Source organism: Leuresthes tenuis, unplaced genomic scaffold (genome assembly GCF_036924035.1).
Source record: "Leuresthes tenuis unplaced genomic scaffold, fLeuTen1.0.hap1 SCAF_6, whole genome shotgun sequence".
NCBI classification, from domain to species: domain Eukaryota; kingdom Metazoa; phylum Chordata; class Actinopteri; order Atheriniformes; family Atherinopsidae; genus Leuresthes; species Leuresthes tenuis.
The window spans coordinates 32,235,593-32,256,664 of NW_027325360.1; the positions used below are offsets into that span (position 1 = coordinate 32,235,593).

Consider the following 21,072-nt stretch of genomic DNA (forward strand, 5'->3'; position numbering starts at 1 on the left):
TCAGAGATCGATCAAGCCCTCTCTTTCTGTTATTACTCCAAAACCATTACTATGGAATAAAAAACCTCAAAGGATTTTTAGGGTCGAAGTATATTTGCGAGCACTGCTACACCAGTTACAATGAGCCACACTCACACTACTGTCCTGGTTACTGTCCTGTGTGTTGCGACTCGTCATGTACAAATCAAGAGCTCAGTCCTGTATTTTGTGGCGATTGCAACAGAAGCTGTCGTAACTCGTCGTGCTTCAACAGACACAAAGAACCTCGTGAGAGACCCCAAGCCAGAATGCAAGTGAGTCATTGTGATCTGATTAAAAGGTGTCCGACGTGTAAGAGATTTTATCGCGTTGCGATGACTAAGGTAAAAACCCCCCACGTGTGTGAAGGTTTAAAATGTAAAATCTGTGGTGAGAAACTGACCCTCGGTTCTACACCAACTCTCGGTGGATATCAGTGTTACATTCAGCCTACCAGCACCGACGAACGGCTTGACGAAAAACTGATCTTTTATGATTTTGAATCCTTAGTCGGTCAGAACGATGTGCATGTCCCCTTTCTGGTCTGTGCAAAAACGCTGAAAGGTGTGGAGTGGTCTGCCTACGGGTTGGATTGTGTCAAGAAATTCCTCCTCCGTTTCAGGAGACCACGCTACCGTGGATACACGTTTATTGCTCACAACGGACGAGGTTATGATAGTTATCTAATCCTTAACGTCATGGTGCAACTAGGTATGAAGCCCTCTCTCATCACACAGGGGAGTAAAATTCTCTGTTTTACAGACTGTGATTATGGTTTGAGATTCATCGATAGTCTGTCCTTCCTGGCTATGAAACTGAGTATGATGCCGAAAGCGTTAGGTTTCAGTGATCATACCAAAGGTTTCTTTCCCCACAGATTCTCTTCAGAGCAGAATTTGAAATATGTGGGGCCTTTTCCTTCACCGAGTTACTACTCTGTAGAACTCATGAGCCCCAGTGAGCAGGGAGAGTTCTACAGATGGTACGATGGAGTTTGTAAAGGCACCTTTAACTTTCGTGAACAGAGCATGCTTTACTGCAAAAATGATGTAGATATACTGTTCAAGGGGTGTGTCAAATTCCGCGAGCAATTCTTTAACGAGACGCGCGTGGACCCCCTGAAATGCATCACGATCGCGTCGGCCTGTATGAAGGTTTTTACCGCCAACTTTCTGCAGCCTAAAACCCTGGCCATACCTTCACCCGTTGATTACAGTCAGCAGAGTAAGACCTTCTCAAACACATCCATCCAGTGGCTGGAGTGGTTAGCGTTTAGCAGAGGGATTGAGATTAGCCATGCGTTAAACACAGGGGAAAAAGGAATCGGTCCTTATCACGTAGATGGGTATGCGGAAATTGACGGTGTGAGGGTAGCTTTTGAGTTTTACGGCTGTTTCTTTCACGGCTGCCCCATCTGCTATCAGCCTCAAGACACATGTCCGCTGAGGAAGGAGCCGTTTGAAAAGTTCTATGCAGAGACCCATGAGAGAGAGAGAGAACTTCAGTCAGTGTACGGTCTTCGTCTGCATATCATGTGGGAGCACGAGTGGACTGAGATGAAAAAGTCCCATCCGGAGGTGATTGAATTTCTCAAGAGCTTTAACGCCCCTGAACCTCTCTCTCCAAGACAGGCACTGTACGGTGGTCGGACCTGCGCACTCAGGTTGAGGTACAGTGCGGGGGTAGATGAAACTGTGCACTACGCTGACTTTACATCTCTTTACCCCTATGTAAATTGCAGCTTTCCTTACCCTCTCGGCCATCCCAGAATCATCTGCAGAGATTTTGATGACCCTGACAGCTACTTTGGTTTCATAAGAGCTGTTGTTTATCCTCCGCGTGGGCTGTTTTTCCCAGTTTTACCTTACAAGTCATCTCACGGAAAACTTGTATTCACTCTCTGTCGCACCTGTGCTGAAATGAATAACCAGGCAGGTGCGTGCAGCCACAGCGATGAGGAGAGAGCACTAACAGGTGTGTGGGTGAGTGTGGAGTTTAGCAAGGCGTTAAAGCTTGGTTATCGCCTTGCTAAAATCACTGAGGTGTGGCACTTTGACAGGACCAGTAGCTCAATCTTTGTAGACTACATACACACATTTCTTAAGGGTAAACAAGAGGCTTCAGGATATCCCGCAGACGCAGTTGATGAGGAGAGTAAGCAGAGGTACGTCAGAGATTACAAACTCCATCAAGGTATTCAGTTGGATACCAGCAAAATAGAGGTGAACCCTGCTAAAAGACAGGTGGCTAAACTGTGTCTGAACAGTTTCTGGGGGAAATTTGCGCAGAGAAGCGACCTCCATCAGACCACCATCGTCACAGACCCGAATGAATTTTTTAATTTCATGTTCTCGGGTAAATACAAGATAGCCTACTTCCACTTTCTAAACCCTGACATGTGCATGTTGCAGTGGACTTACAACAAACGGTGCATCGCTCCACCCAACAAGGTAAACAATGTATTCATTGCAGCATTTACCACCGCATATGCACGTTTAAAACTGTACAGCTGTCTGGAAGTAATGCAGGACAAAATTCTCTACATAGACACAGACAGTCTGATCTATGTGGTGAAAAAAGGTGAGACTCCACTGAAACTGGGAAACTATCTGGGGGATTTGACCGACGAGCTGGGAGGTGACACAATTCAGGAATTTGTTGCAGCAGGACCCAAGAGTTACGCCTACCAGACCAGAAATCAGAAAAAAGTATCGATGCGCGTTAAAGGCATCACTAAGACGCATGAATGCAGCGAGAAGGTCAACTTTGACAGCGTCAAAGAGTTAGTGGAGGGATACTTGGCTGACTCCAGAGAAACAGTGATCGAGACCCCTCAGCGTACCATCAGAAGAGATAAAAAGGGGTTTCTGTTAAAAAATGTGACATTCCAGAAAAAGTTCCGGGTGGTGTATGACAAGAGACGCCTTTTTCCTGACGGTACAACTCTGCCTTTCGGTTATTAAGGTATTAAGGTGGTTAAGAGAGGGAAAAAAAAAATAAATAAAAATGCCGCAATTTTCTGATATGAAGGAGATTGATTTTGACCCCAGACTAAAGACTCCTTTTTCATGTCTGATTGTGGGGCCCAGCGGATGTGGAAAATCATTTTTTGTTAAAAGTGTTTTAAAAAAGTGTAACCATGTGATGGATGTTGTACCGGATAATATTGTTTGGATTTATACCTCTTTCCAACCACTGTATGCTGAACTGCAGCGGTTGAATAAAAACATCAAATTTGTGGAAGGATTGCCTCATTCTTTTGAAGATGAAAATCTGTTCCCTCCTGATCGTAAGCACTTGGTTATTCTGGACGATGTCATTTTTCAGGCTTCAGACCATCCTGAAGTGGTAAAAATTTTCACTCAGTACAGACATCACAGAAATATGAGTGTCATGATGTTGACTCAAAATGTATTTCATCAAGGGAAATACAGTCGCACCATCAGCCTGAACAGTAACTACCTGGTGCTGTTTAAGAATCCCAGAGATAGATTGCAGGTGAATATACTAGCCCGTCAAATCTTCCCCTCAGAGAAAGCTATTTTTCTGGAGAGCTTTGAGGACGCCACCAGAGAGCCGCACGGGTATTTAATCGTCGACCTGACCCACTCATGCCCAGAACAATACAGACTGAGAACGGGTTTACTTCCTAGTCAGTGGCCAGTTGTCTATGTTCCGAAAGCATAGTAATTTATCATGTCAGCCCGTATAAAAAGGAATGCTCCGTTACTCCGAGCTCTGTACCACGCCACACCTCAGAAACGTAAGGACATTCTCGGCCATTGTTCACCCGACTTTCTTAAAGCTTTGTATGAGATTGCTCTGAATATTTTAAAGGGTAACATTAAGCTATCCCCTCCCCAGTATCGGAGTTTGAAAAAGCAAAAGAAAGTTATCAGACTGCTGGCTGATAAGAGAACCGGTTTAAAACGTAAGCAGCTGGCTCTCAAAAGTCAAGGAGGAGGGTTTATTCTCCCCATCCTAACGGCTCTTGCACCCGTAATTGGGGATCTAGTGGCCGGAATCGTTAGAAGATAAGATGTCGCTCAGGACAGCACAAAAGATGTTTCTCATCTCACCTCATCAGTTCAAACACTTGAGTCAGTCAGAGACTTCTATCAGACAGACGGCGGAGGATGATTTGGATAGTAAAATGAGAGTGATACTCGACGAGTCAGGAATGACCTCTTATGAAAAAATTAAGAAATACGACGCCCTGATGCAAAGATACCTCACCCTAATCAAGCAAGGTCAGATGGAGGAGCCGCGGATGACTGTGACTCTTCAGCGAAACAATCTTAATGATCCAATACCTGAATCAGATTCCCGTGAGACGGATCGTGTTCACGAGCCCGATCAGCTAGAATTGGATGCAACGGCGAGTGAGGTATTAAAAATCCTTCCAAAGCGCGATCGCAGAAATGGTGAATACATCTTGAGGAAATTATCTGAGAGAAATGGCTGGACCACCAGAGGAGAATTTGTTTATCAGGGGCAGGTTGTGAGAGGATCACATTTGGTTGATTTACTTAAAAACCTTCTGCTCCCTTTTAAAAGAAAAGCCCAAACCATGCAACCAGCAGGCTGGACAAGTTTTCTCAATGTTCTGAATGAACTGAACATACCTTTATCCTCTGTGAATAATCCGCAAGCCCGTGAACAATATCGTCGTCTCAAAACAGAGTCGAGCGGAATAGAGAAAATACCATCTGTAAAACCGAAGAAGAAGATAACCCTCTCCCCACATTTTTTAAGATCTGGACATGGTGAGCGAGACGAGGCTGTAGATGAACATAGTCTGCATAAAAAGATAAAACCTCCGCGCTGGGTTACCTTTTCACCATAAATTTCTGTAAGAAATGAATAAAATGATACCGTCATTTGTTCTCAATAAAAAGTTTTTATTGATTCCAATTTTCAGAGTCTACAGAGTCATCACTTTCATGCATTCACAATTTATAGCACTCTTTGAACATCTGTAAAGAACAGGCTCCGTGATGAAATGAGGTAGCACTGTGCTTTCTGATGCATCTCTGATATTTTTTCACAAAGTTAGATACCATCACATCATTTTTAAGAACATCGTCACTGTAGGAGGATAATACTTGCTGCAGAGACATTCCGCACGCCCGGTGGCAGAGGTAATAAACGCACTGCTGACCGCACACGGTGGACAAGGTGTTCTGAAGTTGGCGATTATGGTACGTTATCTTCAGGGATCGGTCTTTCAGAAATGACACAATGTCTGAGGGGTAGTGAGAAAAATCTGGCGGTAGCCCGTAAGAGTCGAAAAAGGTGGCTTGACCGTTCTCCTCCAGAGTCAGAGCTAGCCAATGCTCCCCAGGCATGTGAGAAGGATGTGTGTTCACAATGAAGTAAGCCGGCTTTGTAAACGTTTGTGTGAGCAAGGGGAGTTGGTCACTAGCCCACACGCCACAAAATAGGTCACCCAGTAGATGGTGCAACAGGCTCTCCAGTTGGTGGTTATTCATGCTTACTCTTTTAATAATAGTCCACCAGCACCTGTCTTCTTGAGTTGATCTCCAAAATGGAATCGTAACATGCGTAGACAATGAGGGTTGTGGTGTGAGGTAGCGGAACTCTAAACCTCGCCTCCAGTCTTAAATTCCCATTAGAAACAGGTGACAAGGCGTCGCTATCCTCACCAGGATTGAGATTAAAGATAAACAGCGAGTAACCGTTGTTAAATTCTTCACGTGTGATACTCAGAGGGAGATCTTTTAAATGACGACCTGTCGCTGTGAACAAATTGTAAAATTCCCGGACTGAAATGCCTTGGTTGAACTGAGGCTGGAACGCCTTGGCGGGAACTTGTTTACCATCCTGACAAAGAGCTAGATACTCTATATCCATATGTTTAAAGTTGAAGGGTGACAAGTCCCTTCTTCCCGTGAATGCCTCGTGGTGCACCATACCTAAAACAATATATTTAGGCATCGCTCCCAAAAAGAGATTCTCCTGATTGCATATCCTCGAATTTTCAGGGATGGAGTATGTTTTTACATTCACTCGTGACAGTGGGTAGAGAGCGTTTCCTCTCATTAAGGCCGATGTGTGGCCTAAACGAACAGCGGGGGAGACGGAAACTTTTTTGATAAAAAGAGAGGCTCCTAATATCATTAATCGGTAAGTCGAGTCTCTGGTTCCCATGAGATAGAAGGCCTCACTGGCTCTGGTTAGTTTAACTCTCATATCCACAGAGTTAAGCAGGAGCCTTTCGCAGAAAAAGATATCCCCATGGAGGGGGCCCAATAGGTGTACTTCTCTGGAATTAGCTGTACAGAGAGCCCTCTGGTTTAGCCCTCTGTTTGGCCCATTATTGGTTACTATAGAGTCTATGGCGCCGGCTGTGTCTTTACAATAAAGACCAGCGCTGAACTGACTCTTTAAGGTGTCTTCAGAAAAGTTTAGCAGAGTCTCGATCATAGCTCTATATGGGTGGGTGGCACTAGACTGTGAAATTAATCTATCACCCAGAGTAACATCGCATTGACTGAATAGTGTATTGAGAGGATAATTGATGAGACCCACAGGTGCGTCGTTCGCCAAGTTTGTGCCGTCTGCATTGGTGATCTTCACGCGTAGATGTAACAAGGTATCGTTGAGATCCAGATACTTTTCACAATCTCCCGGTATAAAAAACTCAATCGGACCATTCTCAGTAATAGCGGATAGAGGCATAATTTCCGTGTAGATCTTATCCTCGATAGAAAGCTGGGTCATAGGGACTGAAAATAAGTCCAGTTCTGCCAGGGTGCACTCAGGGGATTTGTGATGCAAAAGAGCCATGTTTCACTCTCTTTCTCTCTCTATTTATGATTCAGTGGAATATATCCCTGCTCCGTGCAGACTTCCTCCCTTTAGGCTTGATCCTTCCAACTGACTTCTTTCTTTTGAGCGGCCTCACTATTTGTGACCTCCTCACACGTTCACCCGGCGGCCGCTTTCTTGGTCTTCGTGACAGAACCATGATACCCGATCCTTCTTGTCCTCCCGTCTCTGCAGGACCAGAGATCCTTCTCATGGTTTTGCCTATGACATCTGAGGCAATGTTTGTAGCTGCTGTTTTCAGATGAGGCTTAGCTATAGCAAAACCTTTTTTAACAAGGGGGGCTACGAAGCGAAATAATTTTGAAAATATAGAACCTATTCCACGACCGTACATTACAGGTGCTCCATAAAAACCAGGCAGGGTACCTCCGACCTGGTTCTGGTAATAGTTTACAAAGCGGTGAGGATCATCCCTCATGTTTATCTGAACCATGTTGCTTTGTTTTGTCGTCCTCCTCCTGACACAGACACAGACACTGAGGTGACCTCTGACTGAACGTTTGTTTGATAGTGACTAATGAGTCTGTGATCAACCCGTTTTTATATATATATATATATTACCTCTTACTCTCTCTGTGATATTAGAGTGAATGACCATCATTTCATTACGCGTTGTGATATCACGGGTCGGAAGTGTAGTCTCACAACGGTTTTCCCATAAGTAAAATTTACCGGAGTGTTTTGATCCGTTTTAATCTCTATGTGGATGTTTTCAATATGCCTCTTTGCTACAGGTAGATAGTTGACCGGGTTAAAAGTATGCGTAATTATATCGCCAAACTTACCCTCTACTCTAGCTGTTCGCAAGAGCGGGGCATAAGCATCGCCGACTATCTGAGGAGCAACCACATCGCTGTAACAGTAAAGCTGGTAGAAACCTGCTTTTAAATCCATCGGGTAAGGGGCACTACTTTTATCAAACACGATCCATTTGCCAGGCTCCACACCTAGCATGTAGCTCAGTGGTGGATAAAAACGCAGGTGGTACTGGCCACCTGCCTGATACACGAGTCTATTTTCCACCGTGTTCACGACTAAATAAATATCAGAACCTATTTTTCTAAGGTGACCCTCAATCTCGGCTTTGAGCTGATTCAAATCCTTGAAATGTCCCCATCCTATATTGTGGCGGTAGAAATTTTCCAGCCCCGCTTTCCTCCATTCAAAAAAAGCCTGGTCCTTGGGGGCGTTATGCCATGTGTACGGATAAGAAATCTCCGTCAAGGCAACCTGCCACGAACCTTCCAAATCGATATGCTGGGCTAAATCCACGCGGAAACTGGAACTGGTATTATTCTTAAAGACGTTGAGACTAGCGTTGGAGGGCAGGGTGATATAAAACCCCTCATCCTCCACCGTTCGGTTCATGGTGTAATGTAGCGGGCTAGGAGTAGCGATGGCCCCCTTTATACCTCGTGAAGGTCACTGGCTCTGACCCAGCTGTTGAATTTCTCAGGCCAGTTTTTCCAACGGACAAAAACCTGTTTTACACCCCTGATGTTGCGTCGTTTTAATATCTTCTCCACTTGATACATCTTGTCTTTATTCAGTTTAACTTTTTGAATCTCCTCCGTGTAAAATGAACCTTCAATAGCTTCTCCATCAAAATCTTTGAGTTTGTACACAGGGGGAGATCGTGCAAGCTGCTCGGTCACTGTAAACACTTCGTCTGTAAAACTTTGTTCATATTTCTTGTCAAACACACCTCGCAGTTTAGATATTCTTACAAGATCTCCTTTTTTAAACTTTATCCTTGAGTCCTTGCAGCATCGATCGCGTGCAGAGCCGTACAGGTTCTGAAAAACTTTAAAGGTGTTTTCTAGAGTCACTTCTACAGGCTTCATTTTGATGCTCGTGTGGTAACTGTGGTTGTAACTTTCCACGAGATCCTGCAGGACGTCGACGTATCGACGTGTGTTATTAGCAGTAAAATATCTCCACATCCTGGTTTTTAACGTGCGGTTAAACCTCTCAATCACAGATGCCTTTACCTCGCTCGGAGTAGCAAAATGCACAACTCTGTGGTTCTCTAATAATGCCTTAAATTTTTTGTTAAAAAATTCTTTCCCGGCATCAGTTTGAAGTTTTTTAGGGGTCTCGCTTTCTCTAAAAACAGATTCAAAAGCCTTTACGACCTCTGCGGCTGTTTTTCTCTTCATAGTGCGAACGTAAGCCTTTTTTGAAAACACGTCAATGACGGTTAATAGATAATTATACCCGTCATTGTACTCAGCCAAGGCCTGCATGTCGCAGAGATCTGCTTGGAATTGTTTTAAGGGGCTGGTGACAAAAACTCTGTTTCTCGGAAAATGTATTCTTGCAGGTTTATGTAGAGTATATGCATCTTGCTCTGATAAGAAGTCTTGCACTTTTTCGCACGCGACTTTCTTACCCGTTTCGTCCTGTACAGCTTTACGCAACCTCTCTACTCCCCCAAAACTACCAGGGTGGATAGGATCGTAGAAAACCTTTTTCATTAATCTCGTTTCAGCCATCTCACCTTATACAAACTCTGGCTTGTAATGACAGAAAACACAAAACGCAAGTATATTTCAACCTTTTATTTTTTCTCTAATGTGTAATAATACACACACACACACACACACATACAAATGATCACAAAAAGCAGGAATGCTAGTAATATAGGATTTAAGAAAAGTTAAATGTTATAAAAACATCACACGAATACAATATTAGTCTAAACACATCCGGCTGATGGAAAGAAGGAATGTAACACCCCTCTTTTAACCCTCCCAGAACTTTGTCATGGTTTGAAGCTGCTGCAATTTCTTTACATCATCTCCAATCAACTGCTCGTACATATCGTGTATAGAAGTGTTGATTTGTTTCACCAGAGTTAGTTCGTACAAGTAAGCTTCTGCCACAGCCCTGACTCTGGCATCATCTTCACAAATGTTACGCGCAGTTAGAAGATGTTGAATGGAAGCAACGAATCGTTGATTATAAAGTCTCCGCATCAGAGTGTAGTAATGGTCATGAAAAAAGTCGTCCTCGAGGACATCCTTGCACTGATGTTGGCGTAAACTAGGGTGATCGACACTACACCCGTAGCATGATTCAATCATAAATTTTTTGATGGTCTCGTTCAAGAGGTGTATCACTGCAGTTTTCACAACTTTGATGAAACCTGAGGGGACCCATCCATCAAACTCGTCCTCACCCTCTCCTCCGGCATCCTGAGTGTGTGCAGGGGATCCCTGGCCTGGTGGAAGCTGAGAGTCCTCCATTTCGTTAGATTTAGCTTCCTCCGTTGTTACGGCCACGGTGGATCCTATCGGGTAGAGCGTTAAGCAGCGGTCATCAGGCGCCGAGTTTGAGAACTCGATCTCGAGAGAAGAGGAGGAGTTGGAGGAGAAGAAAGACTCAGACGAAGTCGCTGGTGAAGGAGGGTGATACGGCTCCAGGTAGTATCTGTCGCTGTCTGGTGATCCAAACTGCGGTGATGTGGATGTTGAAGAAGGACTCCCTGTATGCACCAATAGCGACGGAGAAGCATTCTCCAGATCGCGGTCAGCGATCTCCTCGCACAATGTCTTCTGGACGCTAGTTCTCATCCTGTTCCTCGTGTTGATCGGTGTATGACCTGTGCTGGAGTGTGTCCTTATAAACCTGAAGGGGGTGTGGTTATTGAGGTTGAGGAGGAGGGTTCTCAGCGGAGGGAGGTCTACACAGCCAGGGTTTTCTTGACTGCTAGAATCTCACCCCAGTTCTGGCAACTGCGGAACAGCGTGGAAACTCGATCCGCTATATCATTCATCTTCTCCACCCAGGCTGCATGAGGTATTGCTAACAGCGTCCTAAACACACCACAGTCAGAGTTATAGCACTCAAGAACAAAAAGATCCCCGTCTTCATTCTCATTAGATTTCCGGTGGCTTGCACGGAAGAACCAACGGCCTGTAACGCCTGTTTTCGATTGCCACACAGCAGTGAAAACCATCCTTGTTTTGGCCAGCTCAGCATCATCCAGAGGATTCCTCAGTCTCGGACTCTCCAGTCTCGGCCGTTTGGCTGCAGACGTTGCCGGGATTTCTTCGGGTTCTTCTTTCACTGTTAACACCTCCTCAGCCGAGCCCATGCCTCCTTCTCTATGACGCGGTATCGCTAGTTTCAACACTCCCCAGTCGTTGGAAGTTAGCATACCCACAGTGGTCAGAGGTCCCGGCTTCTCACCACCCTCGTCAAGCTGATACAGACAGAGGTCACCTGTTTCATACATGAACACATAGCCCCATCTTCCCCGCAGTCCATAAGGCTCCAGTGACCATTCTTCCCGTAGAGACACGGGCGGCGGTTGCTGCGTTCTGCACAGAAACACCATCCTTTTCTTGGGAGCATTAGGTACCAAGGGCTGATCTTCAATTATCGTTACCGGAGTCTCACAAATGAGAGACCGCAGAGCACACGTCCTCTCCGGGGCCTGCGTAGATTTATCCTCTACACTCACTCTGCTTCTTGTCCTCGGCATCTTGAATCAGCTATCTTTCACCCCAAAGTCGTTCTCTACACACTGACTGTCTCAGGGTTTTTATCCTTTACTCGAAACACCTCCCCTGTCCACCCATTGGCCCTCAAACCTGGGGGTCGAACAATACCCCACCCCACACATCTAATTATTTTCCCATCTTTACCTTACAGGGACCGGTCTTTGAAGCAGTTAAAATGCTGACCGCTTCTACAACTTAACCTTTTCTATTAACCCTAACCCTTTCTCTTATTTAAACATTCAACTAATATATTTCTCACAACCTCCTGACTTTAGCTGTAATCATTCTTAACCCTAGCCATAAACTCCCCCTTCCTTCCTTAGATCTCTTCAACAGATGGCTAATCTATGTCAAACAGAGGTCACACGTCAAAATAGCTTGATCGATCGATAAGAGGTCAAAAGTCATATCCCCAGATGTCAGCAAACGGATGTCAAACAAAGGTCACCTGTCATATTAATTTGATTGATCGATAAGAGGTCAGAGGTCACCTGTCAAAATGAGTTTGAATAAAGGTGTCCTTTTATTTCTCTCGCATTTGATGATGTATAGTCGGGCATTCTCACCCTTTCTCATCAGCTTTTTGCAAATTATGATCTGACATTCACACCTACTTGCAGTCGAACAGCTGTGCTCCCGCTTTTGATTATGTTTGGTTGGATATTCGAACCTTTTCTTAACTTCTTTTTACATATTTTGGTTGGACGTTCACACCTTCTTGTAGCCGAACACTTCAGCTCCTGCTTTTGATGATGTATGGTTGGGCATTCACACCTTTTTTTTGCCCATTTTTCAGGAATTATGGGTGGACATTCACACCTTGCAGCTGAACACCTCCTATCCCACTTATGCTCATGTGCGGTTTGATTTTCGAAAAGTTTCTTTCATGTTTTCTAGCAATTATTGATGGACATGTAGACCTTCTTGCAGCTGAACACCTCCGCTCCCGCTTTTGATCATACATTGTCAGGCATTCGCACCTTGTCTTACCCACTTTTTACAAACTTTAGTCGAACAGTCACACCTTTTTGCAGCCGAACACCACCTCTCCCGCTTTTGATGATGTATGGTCCAGCATTCTTACCTTTTCTAACACATTCTTCAGCAATTATGGTCGGACATTCACACCTACTCAGAGCCGAACACCTCCGCTCCCGCATTTGATGGTGTATAGTCGGGCATTCTCACCCTATCTCATCAGCTTTTTACAAATTATGATCTGACATTCACACCTGCTTTTGATAATGTATTGGTAGGCATTCGCACCTTTTTTTTACCCATTTTTCATGAATTATGGGTGGACATTCACACCTTCTTGCAGCCGAACACCTCCTCTCCCGCTTATGATCATGTGCGGTTTGATATTCGAAAATTTACTTTCTTGTTTTAAAGCAATTATTGATGGACATTCAAACCTTCTTTTTGATGGTGTATAGTCGGGCTTTCGAGCCTTTTCTTTCCGGTTTTTACAAACCATGGTGGGACTTTCACACCTTCTTGTAGCCGAACAACTCCGCTCCCGCTATTGATTGTGTACAGTCGGGTATTTTAACCTTTTCTTACCCGCTTTTTACCAACTATGGTCGGACATTCACACCGTCTTACAGCGGAACACCTCTGCTCCCGCTTTTGATGGTGTATAGTCGGGCATTCGAACCTTTTCTTACCCGCTTTTTACAAACTATGGTGGGACATTCAAACCTTCTTGTATCCGAAAACCTCCGCTCTCTCTTTTGATCATACATTGTCGGACATTCGCACCTTTTCTTACCCGCTTTTTACAAACCATGGTCGGACTGTCACATCTTCTTGTAGCCGAACACATCCGCTCCCGCTATTGATTGTGTACAGTCGGGTATTTTAACCTTTTCTTACCCGCTTTTTACCAAGTATGGTCGGACATTCACACCTTCGTACAGCGGAACACCTCCGCTCCCTCTTTTGATGGTGTATGTTCGGGCATTCAAACCTTTTCTTACCCGCTTTTTCCAAACTATGGTCGGCTATTCACAGCTTCCTCTCCACCATACTTGTATGGTGGGATATTCACACCCACTTGCATCCGAAGACCTCCGCCCCAAATTTTGTTGATATTTAGTCGGACATTCGCACCTTACCCGCTTTTGGCAAACTATGGCCTTCTTGCAGCCAAACACCTCTGATCTCGCTTTTGATGATGTAAGGTTGGGCATTCAGACCTTGCTTCACCTGCTTTTCACCAAATATAGTCGGACATTCACACCTTCTTGCAGCCGAACACTTCCGCTCCACCTTTTAGTGTTCTATCACACCTTTTTTTCACCGCATTTTATACATTATGGTCGGAAATTTTCAACCACTCTCATCCGAAGACCTCTCCTCCCGCTTTTGTTAATATATTTGAACTTTAGTCGGACATTAACACCTTCTTGCAGCTTAACCACCTCCGCTCCCTGTTTTGATCATGTATGGTCTGGCAATACTACCTTTTCTTACCCATTTGTGAGTAATTATGGCTGGACATTCACACCTACTTGCAGCCGAACACCACCTCTCCTGCTTTTGATGATGTATGGACCGGCATTCTTACCTTTTCTAACACATTTTTCAGCAATTATGGTTGGAGATTCACACCTACTCACAGCCGAACACCTCCGCTCCCGCATTTGATGGTGTACAGTCGGGCATACAAACCTGTTCTTACCCGCTTTTTACAAACTATGGTCGGACATTCAAACCTTCTTGTAGCCGAACACATCCACTCCTGCTTTTGATGATGTATGGTTGGGCATTCTCACCTTTTTTACCCATTTTTCAGTAATTATGGGTGGATATTCACACCTTCTTGCAGCGGAACACCTCCTCTCCCGCTTATGATTATGTGCGGTTTGATATTCGAAAATTTTCTTTCATGTTTTATAGCAATTATTGATGGACATTCATACCTTCTTGAAGCCGAACACATCCACTCCTGCTTTTGATGATGTATGGTTGGGCATTCGAACCTACTTTTTGCCCGTTTTTCATTAATTATGGGTGGACATTCACACCTTGTCGCAGCCAAACACCTTCGCTCCCTGTTTTGATCATGTATGTTTTGACATTCGCACCTTTTCTCACCTGCTTTTTACTATTGTCGGCCAATCACAGCTTCCTCTCCACCATACTTGTATGGTAGGAAATTCTCACCCACTCTCATCCGAAGACCTCTCCTCCCGCTTTTGTTAATATTTAGTCGGGCATTCGAACCTTTTCTTACCCACTTTTTACAAATTATGGTCGAACATTCACACCTACTTGCAGCTGAATACTTCCGCTCCACCTTTTAGTGATGTATGGTTGGCATTTGCACCTTTTGTTACCCTCTTTTTATACTGATTGCTGAAGATTAAGTTGTTCTTTCTCAAACTACAATTTTTTTTTAATTGTTGAAACTTGATTTGAAGTGGATAAATAAGGAGGACAAACAGTTTTAAGTCACGCTGATAGAAGAAATTAATTTTATAGCAAAATCTGTATTTCGTCATATGTCGAGAGATGCTTATTGCTGAAGAAGTTCTTTCACATTCTACAAAGTACAACGTTGTTTATCGTTGAGTCTGCAGAGAAAAGAGAGTGAATGCGAAGTAGACTTTAACACGGCTATGGGAGCGAGCCGAGTGTCGGCTAACCGGGAGAATTGCTTGAAAGAAACGCGACACCGAATGAGCGGTCAGAACAAAGCCTCAATACGGGATTCTCGTGGTGTTTTTGTTGCTGCCTTGTCTTTTGCATAGAGTAAAAGACAAGGCAGCCATCGAATAGGGCCCGATTGTTCCTACTTGGTCAGCCGAGGAGCAAGGGGGGGGGGGGCAAGCGTCTCAACCAAGCAAAGCTCACCATGGGGAAGGTGGCTATACCAACTAGCCTGATGCCCTGCTCCCGCAGTGACGGATAATCGTACTCTGGTTTCTCTTCATAACATACAAGTCTTTCGCCTTTTACTAAAGACTTCCGTGGAGAGCAGCACTAATGAGTTGTTTCTATTATATTACCGGGAGTTGTGTAAGTGTCCTGTTGAATGTTACATGTTTGGGCTTTGACACGCTTCACTGTGGTTGTTAACTGTGTGGTGTGTCCTGAAATGTTATATGTTTGGGCTGTGTGACATGCTTAATGCTTGTCAGTAGCTACCCACTTATTCATATATAGCAACTGACAACATAAGAAGTCCGGACATACTTTGATAGTAGTTGTAGAAGTATCCTTATTGATAATAGATCACTAATTCATAGTGATAGAACAGTAGATGAACAGGTGCTTGCACATGTCTCACGAAAATAAAATGGGTGTATGATTGCTGACGGCAGAGCAATACTGCCAAACTTATGAGTTCTTGTGGCAAACTTGATTCAGTGTCTTGACGTGTATACGCTGTTTCGCTGACTTGATTGTCACAAGAAACAAAGTGTGTTTGATAAGATCCGACCATTTTATTACGGGAGGATCAGCATGTATGGATTCTGATGTGACTGATAAACCCATTCGTATCTTAAGCATAATCTAATACGTGAGACAACGCCCTGGCACACGATAAAAAAAAAAAAAGAGAGAGAGCGGTTTTGTGTCCCCACAGTCCATAATGTAGAAAAGAGAGAAAAAAGCCTTTCTGATTTGGTGTGTGTGCTCATAGTGCAGAGTGTAGAGAAAAGAAAGCCGTTTTGGTGTCACGGGTGTTGTGACTTACACACACACATTTCTAAATTGAGAAAGGAAATTATTTTAGAGGAAGCACTAGAGTTTAGATCCCACATTTGTTGATAGGCATTCATTTATTTCTTCACTTCTGATGAAGTTTCAACAACAAACTTTGTATTATGAGAAAGAACCAGACTCATTCTTCAGGAATCCGAAAATAAGCTCTATTTTATGAGTTATGCACGAATTCGGATTCTCCTATAAAACGAATTCATTAACTCAAACCAAGTTAAGACTGCTTTGTCCTTCATATTTATTCATGTCTAATCAAGTTTCAACGATAAACAATGTTGTACTTTGTAGAATGAGAAAGAACTTCTTCAGCAATAAGCATCTCTCGACATATGACGAAATACAGATTTTGCTATAAAATTAATTCCTTCTATCAGCCTGACTTAAAACTGTTTGTCCTCCTTATTTATCCACTTCAAATCAAGTTTCAACAATTTAAAAAAAATTGTAGTTTGAGAAAGAACAACTTAATCTTCAGCAATCAGTATAAAAAGAGGTGCAAATGCCAACCATACATACCTAAAAGGTGGAGCGGAAGTATTCAGCTGCAAGTAGGTGTGAATGTTCGACCATAATTTGTAAAAAGCGGATAAGAAAAGGTTCGAATGCCCGACTATATATTAACAAAAGCGGGAGGAGAGGTCTTCGGATGAGAGTGGGTGAGAATTTCCAACCATAATCTATAAAATACGGTGAAAAAAAATATGTGAATGCCTCATAGAACACTAAAAGCGGAAGTGTTCGGCTGCAAGAAGGTGTGAATGTCCGACTATATTTGGTGAAAAGCAGGTGAAGCAAGGTCTGAATGCCCAACCTTACATCATCAAAAGCGAGATCAGAGGTGTTTGGCTGCAAGAAGGCCATAGTTTGCCAAAAGCGGGTAAGGTGCGAATGACCGACTAAATATCAACAAAAGTGGGGGCGGAGGTCTTCGGATGCAAGTGGGTGTGAATATCCCACCATACAAGTATGGTGGAGAGGAAGCTGTGAATGGCCGACCATAGTAAAAGGCGGGTGAGAGAAGGTGCGAATGTCAAACCATACATAATCAAAAAAGGGAGCGGAGGTGTTCTGCTGTAAGAAGGTGTGAATGTCCAACCATAGTTGGTAAAAAGCGGGTAAGAAAAGGTTAAAATACCCGACTGTACACAATCAATAGCGGGAGCGGACTTGTTCGGCTACTAAAAGGTGTGAAAGTCCGACCATGGTTTGTAAAAAGCGGGTAAGAAAAGGTGCGAATGCCCGACAATGTATGATCAAAAGAGGGAGTGGAGGTTTTCGGCTGCAAGAAGGTCTGAATGTCCAACCATAATTTGTAAAAACCGGGGAAGAAAAGGCTCGAAAGCCCGACTATACACCATCAAAAGTGGGAGCGGAGGTGTTCAGCTGCAAGACGGTCTGAATGTCCATCAATAATTGCTAGAAAACATGAAAGAAAATTTTCGAATATCAAACTGCACATGATCATAAGCGGGAGAGGAGGTGTTCAGCTGCAAGAAGGTGTGAATGTCTACCCATAATTACTGAAAAATGGGTAAGAAAAGGTGCGAATGTCTAACCATACATCATCAAAAGAGGGAGCGGAGGTGTTCCGCTGTAAGACGGTGTGAATGTCCGACCATAGATGGTAAAAAGCGGGTAAGAAAAGGTTAAATTACCCGACTGTACACAATCAAAAGAGGGAGCGGAGTTGTTCAGCTAAGAGAAGGTGTGAAAGTCCGACCTTGGTTTGTAAAAAGCGGGTAAGAAAAGGTTCGTATGCCCGAATATACATCATCAAAAGCGGAAGCGGAGGTGTTCGGCTGCAAGATATTGTGAACGTCCGACCAAAGTTTGTAAAAAGCAGTTAAGAAAAGGTTCGAATATCTAACCAAATATAATCAAAAGCGGGAGCAGAGCTGTTCGACTGGAAGTAGGTGTGAATGTCAGATCATAATTTGCAAAAAGCTGATGAGAAAGTGTGAGAATGCCCGACTATACACCATCAAATGCGGTAGCGGAGTTATTCGGCTGTGAGTAGGTGTGAATCTCCAACCATAATTGCTGAAAAATGTGTTAGAAAAGGTAAAAATGCCGGTCCATACATCATCAAAATCGGGAGAGGTGGTGTTCAGCTGCAAGAAGGTCTAAATGTCCATCAATAATTGCTAGAAAACATGAAAGAAAATTTTCGAAAATCAAACCACACATGATCATAAGTGGGAGAGGATGTGTTCAGCTGCAAGAAGGTGTGAATGTCCACCCATAATACCTGAAAAATGGGTAAAAAAAAGGTGCGAATGCCCAACCATACATCATCAAAAGAAGGAGTGCATGTGTTCGGCTACAAGAAGGTGTGAACGTCCAACCAAAGTTTGTAAAAAGCAGTTAAGAAAAGGTTCGAATATCCAACCATACATAATCAAAAGCGGGAGCAGAGCTGTTCGACTGCAAGTAGGTGTGAATGTCAGATCATAATTTGCAAAAAGCTGATGAGAAAGGGTGAGAATGCCCGACTATACACCATCAAATGCGGGAGCGGAGTTGTTCGGCTGTGAGTAGGTGTGAATCTCCGAGCATAATTGCTGAAAAATGTGTTAGAAAAGGTAAGAATGCCGGTCCATACATCATCAAATGCGAGAGAGGTTGTGTTCGGCTGCAAGTAGGTGTGAATGTCCAGCCATAATTACTCACAAACGGGTAAGAAAAGGTAGTATTGCCAGACCATATATGATCAAAACAGGGAGCGGAGGTGGTTCAGCTGCAAGAAGGTTTGAATGTCCGACTAAAGTTCAAATATATTAACAAAAGCGGGAGGAGAGGTCTTCGGATGAGAGTGGTTGAAAATTTCCAACCATAATGTATAAAATGCGGTGAAAAAAAGGTGTGATAGAACACTAAAAGGTGGAGCGGAAGTGTTCGGCTGCAAGAAGGTGTGAATGTCCGACTATATTTGGTGAAAAGCAGGTGAAGCAAAGTCTGAATGCCCAACCTTACATCATCAAAAGCGAGATCAGAGGTGTTTGGCTGCAAGAAGGCCATAGTTTGCCAAAAGCGGGTAAGGTGCGAATGTCCGACTAAATATCAACAAAATTTGGGGCGGAGGTCTTCGGATGCAAGTGGGTGTGAATATCCCACCATACAAGTATGGTGGAGAGGAAGCTGTGAATGGCCGACCATAGTAAAAGGCGGGTGAGAGAAGGTGCGAATGTCAAACCATACATAATCAAAACAGGGAGCGGAGGTGTTCTGCTGTAAGAAGGTGTGAATGTCCAACCATAGTTGGTAAAAAGCGGGTAAGAAAAGGTTAAAATACCCGACTGTACACAATCAATAGCGGGAGCGGAGTTGTTCGGCTACTAAAAGGTGTGAAAGTCCGACCATGGTTTGTAAAAAGCGGGTAAGAAAAGGTGCGAATGCCCGACAATGTATGATCAAAAGAGGGAGTGGAGGTTTTCGGCTGCAAGAAGGTCTGAATGTCCAACCATAATTTGTAAAAACCAGGGAAGAAAAGGCTCGAAAGCCCGACTATACACCATCAAAAGTGGGAGCGGAGGTGTTCAGCTGCAAGACGGTCTGAATGTCCATCAATAATTGCTAGAAAACATGAAAGAAAATTTTCGAATATCAAACTGCACATGATCATAAGCGGGAGAGGAGGTGTTCAGCTGCAAGAAGGTGTGAATGTCTACCCATAATTACTGAAAAATGGGTAAGAAAAGGTGCGAATGCCTAACCATACATCATCAAAAGAGGGAGCGGAGGTGTTCCGCTGTAAGACGGTGTGAATGTCCGACCATAGATGGTAAAAAGCGGGTAAGAAAAGGTTAAATTACCCGACTGTACACAATCAAAAGAGGGAGCGGAGTTGTTCAGCTGAGAGAAGGTGTGAAATCCGACCTTGGTTTGTAAAAAGCGGGTAAGAAAAGGTTCGTATTTCCGAATATACACTATCAAAAGCGGAAGCGGAGGTGTTCGGCTGCAAGATATTGTGAACGTCCGACCAAAGTTTGTAAAAAGCAGTTAAGAAAAGGTTCGAATATCTAACCAAACATAATCAAAAGCGGGAGCGGAGGTGTTCGACTGGAAGTAGGTGTGAATGTCAGATCATAATTTGCAAAAAGCTGATGAGAAAGGGTGAGAATGCCCGACTATACACCATCAAATGCGGTAGCGGAGTTGTTCGGCTGTGAGTAGGTGTGAATCTCCAACCATAATTTCTGAAAAATGTGTTAGAAAAGGTAAAAATGCCGGTCCATACATAATCAAAATCGGGAGAGGTGGTGTTCAGCTGCAAGAAGGTCTAAATGTCCATCAATAATTGCTAGAAAACATGAAAGAAAATTTTCGAAAATCAAACCACACATAATCATAAGTGGGAGAGGAGGTGTTCAGCTGCAAGAAGGTCTGAATGTCCGACCAATAATTACTGAAAAATGGGTAAGAAAAGGTGCGAATGCCAAATCATACATCATCAAAAGCAGGAGCGGATGTGTTCGGCTACAAGAAGGTTTGAATGTCCAACCATAGTAAGTAAAAGGTGGGTAAGAAAAGGCTCGAATGCCCGACTATATACCATCAAAAGCGGAAGCGGAGGTGTTCGGCTGCAAGACGGTGTGAACGTCCGACCAAAGTTTGTAAAAAGCATTAAGAAAATGTTCGAATATCCAACCAAACATAATCAAAAGCGGGAGCAGAGATGTTCGACTGCAAGTAGGTGTGAATATCAGATCATAATTTGCAAAAAGCTGATGAGAAAGGGTGAGAATGCCCGACTATACACTATCAAATGTGGGAGCGGAGGTGTTCGTCTGTGAGTAGGTGTGAATCTCCGACCATAATTGCTGAAAAATGTGTTAGAAAAGGTAAGAATGCCGGACCATATATCATCAAAAGCGGTAGAGGTTGTGTTCGGCTGCAAGAAGGTGTGAATGTCCAGCCATAATTACTCACAAACGGGTAAGAAAAGGTACTATTGCCAGACCAT

At 43.7% G+C, this 21,072-nt stretch overlaps 1 non-coding gene across 1 annotated transcript; it reads left to right on the plus strand.

Annotated features, from left to right (window-relative positions):
• The first annotated feature begins 15,296 nt into the window (after positions 1–15,296).
• On the plus strand, positions 15,297–15,412 carry LOC140310829 (U5 spliceosomal RNA). Its single transcript, XR_011916863.1, has one exon. It is a non-coding gene; the product is annotated as a U5 spliceosomal RNA (small nuclear RNA).
• The last annotated feature ends 5,660 nt before the right edge of the window (positions 15,413–21,072 follow it).